Below are 10,009 nucleotides of genomic sequence, written 5' to 3'. Positions count from 1 at the left end.
ACTTACATTACAGACAAAAAGAAAATAAGTAAGTAAATTGTAGGGTAGTAGGAGAGAAGTTCTGTGGAGAAAAGCAAAGCAGGGAAGGAGACTAGGAAGGACCAGGGTGGTTTGGGGGTTCACATTTTACGTAGGATAGTCAGAGAAAGCTGTGCTGACAAGATGAGCTCTGACAAGATGAAGCAGCAGATGATTAGGTCCAATAATTTACACTCATTATCTCATTTTTTTCTTGTTTCTAAGTTCTTACATTAGGGAGGTTGGAAAACACACTGGGTGATGACTTTATTAATAATTTTACAGGAGATGCAGAAATATTCTTCATGTTACATTGGCCCTCAGTAAAAAAAAACAAGCAAAGGATGCGGTGCACCTGTTAGTAATTTATTGCCTTTCAGCTCCTAACCCATCCTTCCTTGCCTTGCTTTGTAATCCTTGAGCTGAGCCCTATAAGCATTTCTCCTTTGCCAGCTGATGTAGAAGGCTCTGAGAATCACAGGAAGAGGCAGGGGCTTCTCATTCTGTTACAGAATTTTGTTATTGTTTGTTTGTTTTTGCTCCTTGGGATGACCTGACAGTGCTGTGTGGAGACCGAGTGGTGCCCACCCTCTTGTGGGTCTCACTGCAGGCAATTTCCTGCTCACCAGCCCCCAAGGGCCTCACCTTGACAAACTTCCTGACCATCCAGTGGGTTGCAGTCACCCTCTGTAACAGGTCTGAATCTCAGCCTTGGGAGGGAGGGCCTCTTCCATGTGTGTTCCTTCTCGGGTGCTCTGCCTCAGTCTAGGGGCCTCTTCCTACCTCTGCTTCCTACTCCCTTAGACAGTTAATCCCCTTTGACTAATTAATAATTCTTTGTAGTAAATGCTCTTTGGTCAAATTACTGGTATGATTCCTGTCTTTTGACTGGATGCTGATTGATAGATACAACATTAAATTCGTTGAGCGAAGGGATGGGAGGGTGCTAGGATGCTGAATGCTAGCGTGATGACATTTTCAGAGGTCTAACTTGTTATTGAGAAATGGGTATTCAGAACTTTAGAATTACAATAATTTATCTATCCCTTAAAATGGCTTCATCAAATATCAGTGTTCTCAGATTATCTATCTGTCTAACTAATTTTTATTAGCAAATATTACAGAAAATCAGGTAAGTATAGGAAAAAAAATCTATGATAATCCCAAATAGCAGCTATTATAATTTTTAAATAGCACTACTTTTTTTTTAACATCTTTATTGAAGTATAATTGCTTTACAATGGTGTGTTAGTTTCTGCTGTGTAACAAAGTGAATCAGCTATACGTATACATATATCCCCATATCTCCTCCCTCGTGCGTCTCCCTCCTACCCTCCCTATCCCACCACCCCCTCCGCCGATGTGGTCACAAAGCACCGAGCTGATCTCCCTGAATAGCACTGCTTCTTAATGGAAAGTGTGTAAAACCTACTCTTAGAAAACAATTTTCCTCTGGATTCGTTGTTTGGTACTGAGCAGTAGATTGAAGGGGCCTATACCAACATGTTATAATTTTAGGGATTCTGAGAATGTCTCATCCTGCCCCCACATTTTCTCCCACATCTTGGCTAAGCCTAAAATGTCACCTTAGTGCTTAGTCCTCTCAATACCTGGGCTACCTGGGAGGGCAGCGAGGGGGAAATGATACTTCCAAAAAACAATTGTATTGATGACCAACCCTGAAATATAGATTTTATATGTACTTGCTGGAAGAAAAATAGTTAACTATATCCTTAAAAACCCTTTCTCATTTCATGTCCGGTTTATTCTGCTTTGTGCTGAAAGGTGTAAAAAAAAGTGGGGGTGGACTTCACTGAAGTAGGTTTGAGAAATAGGTGGACTGAAAATATAAAGCAAGTTTCTTTACTACAGTGCTTCTCAGAACTCTTCAAGTGCTAGTAAGCATTAGGATCCTAGAGAAAGTATGCAGCATTTCCCAAAATTGTTTGATCATGGAATCCCCTTTTAATTCTTACGCAGTTACTTATGGACCAAGGACTCTGCAGGCTGTATTTTGAGAAATGTTGCCTCAGACATACAAATATTGCTGTGTTGTGTGGCGGCCATGGGAATGAGCATAACTGACTGAGGATCCTAGCTTCCTCACTCTGAAATGCATCCTTGCATCCGTGCTGAGGCCATGCCGGCCACGGGCTGCTCCCAGTCAGTGGCCCTGTTAGGGGCACTGGGACAGGCCCATTCCTGGGAGATGGACTGGTGCTTCTCCCTAACCTCACTTCCTCCTTCTCTCCTTCCCTTGTGGTCAGACCTGCATTGTGATCTGGCAGCTTTCCCAGCTTCTCCCACCTCCCTTTGCAAGCTCTCTCAGAGACGTTTCCTCTAATACATTTCTTTTATGCCACGTCCCATCTTAGCGTCTATATTTTGAAGAACTTGTGCTAACACAGCCTTTGAAGGGAGACATCAGTCTCTAGAGAGTCTTGAGTCCTTTGCTTACTGGAGAATGATACGTTCAGCAGCATCTTAATACTTCTCTCATCTTCTTAACCACCGTCTACCTGTGGTCTGCTGGGGTCAGTCTTTTTGGAACACGTAAGACCACTTGACGTCATCGTGCCCCCATCCCCACCATCTTCAGTCAGTGCCTCAGGTCAGGTACCTTCTCAATTTCTCATTGCCATTCTCCTTTGTGCCTCCTCTGCCCTCACCTCACCTCACCTCCTAATGTTCCTACCATCTGTTGTCCCTTGAGGATGCTCCTTCTCTGTCTTACCCGCCTCACCCTTGGGGATCAGAAGGTGACGTCCCTGGCCCCAGGTGACCACTTGGTGACCATTACTCCTATAAGATCTAATAGGTACGTATATAAGAGACTACTGTGGTCTCCAGCCACTACCCGCTACTCCACCTCATCATTACCACTGTCTGCCTGATTGCCCCCTTCTTTTATTAAGACTAGTGTACGTGGATAAGGAGCTTCTCTTCACCCCAGTTTTCTCCATCATCCTGGTGACTTAATTGCCCATGTTGACCCCCATGCAGGGCCCAGGGCTTTCAGCTCATTTACTCAGCCTCACTGGCCTTCAGTTTCACTCCACTATCGTCCACACTCATGGTCAGATTTCAGGTTTGTTAAGTTGATCCACCACTGGACTTTCACAATAAAATCGCTCACTCTTCTGATCACAACGTCTACCCCTTTGGTCTCCCTCACTCCATTCGCTCCTTCTGTAACTGTCGTCATTCTTCATCAAGCCCTCCAGCCTCTGCCTCTCAGCCCCTCCTGTGGTTGCATCCCCCTAGTCTAGCTGAAATCTAATAGTCTATCACGTAGTCATTCTCTGGTCAGTACCCTGAGCTCCCTTGACCACCAGCCTTAGATCAATCCATCAATCTGCTACTCCCTGCCATTCTTTCTTTGAGAATGTATTTCTGAGAATAGCTGGTTAAAACCACGTAGCCATGAAGACAAGAGCCATCACTCATTTATGGTCTCCCATCTCAGCTGGCTTCCAGAGATTTTTCTAGTTTCCCTCGTAACTCTTCTGAATATCTCAAATTGTCACTTTCTCTCATTTTCCATTGGCTACTTTGAGCAATTTAAAACTCTTCCCATCTCTTCAAATGCCCATTCCCATCACCTACATTTATGCTCAGGAGAGGAGCTCACCTTCTACAGTTTTCAAACTCTCACCTCCCTGGTCCCCAGCTTCGAATTCTCCATTCTTCCTCTTCCACGGACAGAGTTACTCCTCTTATACTGAAGGCTGGCGTCTCCTCCTGCACTCTGGATCTCATTCTGTCTAACCTCCGTTAGTTGTTTCCATGTTTTGCTTTAGCTACAGCCTCTCTCTCTCTGTTGGATTCTCCAAAATTTTAAAATGCTCAGGTATCTCCCTTAAATAAAGACTGTAAATCCACCCTTAACCTCACACATTGCTCTAACTACTTACTCTACCTCTTCCCAGGCAGCCTTCATTAGTTGTCCAGCTGCTCCACATTGTTTACTCCCTACTGAGTCCCCTCCGGCCTGGCTTCTGTCCCCACCGTTCCCCTGAGATTGGTCTCCCAGGGTCACCAGCAACATCGTGTGGTGAAATGTAATCAGTTGCTCTGCTGAGTTGGGGCAAATGCCCCATAAACGAGGTGTCCAGTATCTCCCTGCCGCCCAACTGTAAACACCAACCCCACCAACAGAATTCTGAAGTCAGCATACAAGCACAGCTACATCTAGGGCTGCCCAAGTTGAAGCAGTGCTTACCCCTATAGAATCTCAAGAACATTAGTGTGGGGCTTTCTAGTAAAGATGGTGGAGTGAAGTAGGGTCAAGGACTCTTCCTTCTCCACTGCCTTGTAAAATGACTGAAAAATAGTTTCAACACAAATTCTAAAAATTTGCCAGTAGCGACTGAACAAGAAATAGGGTACAATCTTGTACCACAACTTTGAAATGTGGTACATTTGAATTGTACCTAAACCTAATCCTACTACAGATATGGTACTGAAGAAAGAAGGGAAATCGTTAAGTCCTGAGAATTATTTCAGTATTCTTCAATTAGGGGACAGGGGGACTCAGAGGGTGAGTATGTATCCCTAGGAAAAGAGAGGGGAAACACCTACTGAGTAAAAGCCCCCATATTCCAGAAGGGTTTCTAGGACCTTTCATCCTCTAAGACAGTGTGCTGAGTTAGGGCAATAAGACAGATTCTGTTAGAGTGGAGTATACCTTTGTATACACTGAGTGGGTTCTGGTAATAATATTTTGTTCCTTTTTTAGGATTTTGATTCCTTATAAAAATACATTTAATCAAATCATGATTTAATCAACCCTTTCAGAGTTCTAATCCTGTAGTTGTTAGGCCTGCCAGCTGTCACTCACGGTGGTCCATTTACTTGTGTGTTTTGTAGTCTCAGTGTGAGTTCATCTTTATCGGGGATTATTTTCTCTGCAGCAGCTTTTTCGTGACCTGAAGTGGGAACACTCTCTTCCGGAGGAGTTTTGCATTTGTTTCAGCCAGGAGCACTAAGATATCAATGGCCTGAGATGAGGTTTCCTGGCCTGTTTTGGGGTCTCCCATTTTGAGGGTATTGTAAAATTGAACCTCAGATTTTCATGAAGTGCAGGTTTTGGATTCTCAGAGATTTTCCCCCTCCCACGTAGAGCCTAGGCAAAAACAGGTAAGCTTACTTATTGTCATCTGCCTCTGGGCAAATTTCTTCTGGTCCACCTTTTCCCAAGCGCTTGCTTTTTGTCAGGACTTCTCAGTTCCAGATGCCCATCTCACGTAGCCTAAGGCCTTATTGTCTGCCCACAGGTTGGAGTTACACCTAGTGGCCTTTTTATGTGTGCGGCCTTTGATTTGTCTCCATGAAGACGGTGATCAGAATAAGTATCCACTGAGTAGTGTTTCAGTGCGTATTTGTTGAAAAACATCATTCATTTATTCATTTCCCATGTATTTAGTGTCGACTGTCTCATAAATCTTCCTTTTGCTCTTCGGTATCTACTCTCTACTTTCCTCCACCTTGATTTACGTCCAGGGAGCCTTATCTTGTAATAGCAGACTCCTCTGTCCTCTGAGTTTCAGTTGCGTTTGGCCGATGGGGAGTTTTAGGCAGGAGATTGGAAAGTGAGGTCAAGGGATTTAGCTCCCTGGATCCTTCCTGGTGGGTCTCAGGGGTCACTTTCCCGGCGGGGCTGATGTGTCTCTTGACCTGTGAGCAGCTTTTGTCAGACAGAAGCCCCTGCCCCCTCCTTTGCCCTGTGCTCCTTGCTCCTAGCAGCAGGAATGGCGGCCTGCTCTCACTAGCATCAGGTACTGCACTATGTCCTGTGGTTTCCCCATGCCCTGTCTAAATCTTTGTAAAGAGTCCTTTTACCAAACTTTCCACAGCTGCCCTATTTGCGTGTGCCATTTGTTTGCTGCCAGGACCCCGCAGGACACATCTCCCAAGTGCCAGGAACTTTACCAGGTCCCTGGAGAAAATGGCGAGCAAAGTAGACCCCTTTTCTGCCCTCGTGGCATTGACTTTCCGGAGGGAGATGGTCAGGTGCATACCTGTTTATAATTCAGGGAGTCATGTGCTGTACTGGGGGAGAACACAGGAGCTGTGGGAGCTGTCAGCAGGGGCACCTGGCCCAGCCGGAGGGACCAGGCAGGGTTTCCCGGGGTGGGAGTCTTCTAAGCCCAAATTCTGAATAGGAGTTAGCCAGACGAGGCGTGCATAGGCCTCTTCCCCCTCCTCCCTTTTCCTCCTAGTGTCTTTTGTTTCAGGTCCTTGAGGGACCATCTACTTGGATGTCAGAGATGGAGCAAGGGAAGGGAAAGGAACACAATTCAGGGTAGAGACATTTTATTACTTACTGGCGTCTGTGATTGAGTGTCTGTGGAAGGGAAAGTTGAAACCAAGAATCAGACTGCCTTAGATTGCGTTCCTGGTAATCCAGAGCCCTCAGGGGCGGAGGTCTTGTTGGGGCAGCTTCCAGGAGGCACGCGTGTAAGGGAGTGAGCGAGGCAGGACCGGGCAGAGGGAGGAGCCACCACGATGTGAGTACAGCACACACCTCAGCACAATGTGAGGTCTCACCCGATCCTGTGTGGAGCTCCGGGGTGGTCTTTGAGCGCCATCCCACAGTGAGAGAAGGGCCCCGGCCTCTGCAGTCCCACTTCAGCCAGTCATCGGCCTCAGCCACCCCATGGGCAGGTAGGTCCTGGTGGCTGAGGGTGGTTCCCAGTGAGGGGGGCAGCAGCCCTGTCCCCAGGACTGAAGTGGGCATCTGGGCAGAGCGCTGCACAGGCTGAGTGTTCTGGTTTCCCGCACATTTCATTTACCCTGAATGACAAGAAATGGAAACTGAAATTTTCAACACCACCATGTGTCGTAAGACCGTGAAACCCATGTGTACGGTGTACGGAGGAGGAGTCATGGGCACAGCGAGGCCGCACTGCCCGCTCACTCCACTTGACCGTTCCCTTGGCTTACTCACCGTTGTCATCAGGGTGTGAACAGAAGAGTGGAAGAGGAAGTGGCTCGTCCCTCCTGCCCGCCCCCCGCAACATTCCCTTCTCCGCCTCTCCTTCCCCACCTCACTGGCCACACTCCAGCTTTCGTAGGGTCGGTCGTGTTGGACAGTCACTGATTGGATACTAACCGTATCTTAATTAGATAAGAATTTTTTTCTTATAAACAGTGGTAAAAGGTAATAAACTAAGTAGCATCTCACTTTAAAAATAGTTCCTTTAACAGAATTAAATCATGGTAGATTTTAATTGCAGGACGGGGTTTGCCTTGGTCCTCAGCCTGGCTGGTTGCTCTGGGCCCCTCCAAGGGCCAAGGCCCATGTGAGCCTCACGTTTTGGAGACTGCAGGCTGTGCTCCCCCCTGCCCAGTGCTCCCCCAGGCTGGTCCTTGAGTCTCCTCAGAGGCTCTGCAGCCATTTCCTTCCAGGCCCTGGGGCCTCCGAGGACTCTATTTGAGGTGGCTCCTATCTCTGCCTCAGAGTCCATGGTCCCATCCCTTCCTGTCCCATAGGATTCAGCCACACTCTCTGGAAAGATCATTGGAAAGGGCACTTCCCTCTACCAGTAAACCAGGACCTTCAGACTACAAAGGCCAGTCCTGTCCCCTCGGGAGAGCCCAAAACTTGGGGACAAAAATCATGTTTTTCTGGGGGAAGGAGGAAATATGATTCTACGCTCCTTTGCCATGAGTTGGTCCAGGAAGAGACAAGGCAGGAGCTACTAAGTTATTGCGCCTTTCTGATTGCATCACGGGGTCAGGAGATGTTTTTTCCGTTCTTATCTTGCTTGGCAGCATTAGACATCACTGACACTTCCTGTTCCTCCCAGAGCTCTCTTCTCTGCAGTTGGCTTTGCCCTGCCCACTTTCTCCTTCTCCTCCTCTCGGGCTCCTTTGCTGCCTGTGTTCCTCTGGGTTCTGTCTAGAGCCACTTGTCCACCCCTCACGGTGTTCACTTCCTATGACCCCAAATGTGGATCTCCACCCATTTGCTCCGCTGGGTTCAAGGCCAGCACATCCAGCGGCTCTCGACACTGCCACCTGAATGTCCTCCAGGATTTCTCACTCAACCTGTCCTAAAAATTGAACCCATCATCCCACATCCTGGAGCCAGTGCTCTCCATCCCTTTGGGCTGGGGCCCAAGCCTTGACCTCTGCCACTCACTCACTCCCTAAATCCAAATCTTAATGAGTGGTTCTCCCTCATAGCTTTCAAATACATTAATTTCTCTCCACACAGAGCTCTTTATCTTGGTAGAGGCCCCCGTTGTGTCCCAGAAAGAGCACTGCCAAAACCTCTGCCTAGGGTCCCTGCCTCCCTTCTAGTCTTCTTCCAGCACATCTGCCACTCGCCGGGGCCATTCAGGGTCCAAAGTATGCGTTTACTCCCTGGCTTCAAAGCCCCCTCCTCCCCCACAGGTCTACACTCCTTTAGCAGGGTGTGCGCGGCCCATACTCATTTGTCCTCTACTCGCCAGCCTCCAGTCCCAATTTTTTCCACTCCCTTCTCACTTTCCCCTCTCATGAAACCACTCACCATCTGTTCCCTGAAGCCACCTCTTCTCTGTGCCTCTGTGTTTTCTCATACACTGTTTCCATCGAAATTCTTCCATTCATCCCACATATATACACTTTTCCTTGTAATTTCTCCTCATATAATAGCCCCCTCCCCCCCAGCCCCATATGCACACAAACTGGATCACTGAGAAAAATATCTGGAACTGCTGTGTTCTAAGGTCACCTGGCCAAGGGGGCTTGGTGGGGGACAGGGAACACACACTCACTAGGTCTGCACATGCTGTAGGGAAGCTGAGAGCATCTTTGGTGGGACCACTGTGGGCTTGTCCTGCATCATCAGGTGTGGAAAGGCTGTGGAAGTGGTGGAGTGACAGGAATGGGTGCCTGTGGATAGCCTGAGTCTCCTGTGGCCATGCAGAGTGTCCAGAATGTTCCGTGAGTCTGGAGTCAGCTGCAGCAGTCTGTGCGGGGCCTGATCCAGGGTCCTCCTTGCTGAGGCTGGAGGAGGGTTCTCAGCCGTGGCACTGCTGACGGCTGGGGTGGATACAGTTTTGTTGTGGGGGATTGTAGGATGCTGAGCAGTACCCCTGGTCTCTTCCCAAGCTGTAACAACCGGAATGTCTCCAGACGTGGCTGGATGGCCCCTGGGGGAAAGCCATCCCCTGGTTGAGATTCACTACACTAGAAGAGTCAACCATGGGAGTCAGGAGAAAGGGGAAAACTTTTTGGCAATGGAGCACCGAGCAGAAAATGACTTGTATGCATCCTGAATTTAGCTGAAAAATCACGGAGTCGGATTGAACATGCTAGGAAGGATGGAATGGAACTTTGTGTTCTGAAACAAATGCAGCTTAGACTGAGGAAAAGTATGTCTGGTTATAAAATAGTTTCATTCATGCTTCTGAGCATGGGACCTGGTTTAACCCTGATTTGTCAGAAGGCCCTCCTTGGTTTTCAGGCTTTCGCTGAGCCATCATCACTGCCAGGAGGCCAACTCTGACAGCCCAGCACTGGGCTGGGAAGCCCTCCTCGGTGCTGGAGCATGCCTCACTCTACACTGTACAATTGTCTGTTTACTTCTCTGGATCCTGTCTCTAGACTCTTGTATCATTCCGTGAACACAGGAACTCGTGCCCCATTGTGACCCTAGCACCAGCACACTAGCTTCTCTATAAGTATTTTTGGGTATATAAATGATGAACTTAAAATGCAAATCCCCCGAATTAGTGACACTTTTCCACTGTAATCTGTTAGTTACCCTGTGCTGGGTGAAAAATGGGAGAGGAGGTTTTGATAGAGGAGGAAAACTATGCGGTGGGGGACAGCACTTTAAGAGGGGCAGAAGGGTTCACTTTCCAAAAATGATATTATTTTGTAATTAATATAGATCCCTTAAAAAAGCAGTTTCCAAAAGGACAGAGAAACACTTTGGGGTCTTCCCTGGTGGTCCAGTGGGTAAGGCTCCACACTCCTAATGCAGGGGGCCCGGGTT

This window comes from Pseudorca crassidens, chromosome 10, assembly GCF_039906515.1.
Source record: "Pseudorca crassidens isolate mPseCra1 chromosome 10, mPseCra1.hap1, whole genome shotgun sequence".
NCBI lineage: Eukaryota > Metazoa > Chordata > Mammalia > Artiodactyla > Delphinidae > Pseudorca > Pseudorca crassidens.
This window is presented reverse-complemented; position numbering follows the sequence as displayed.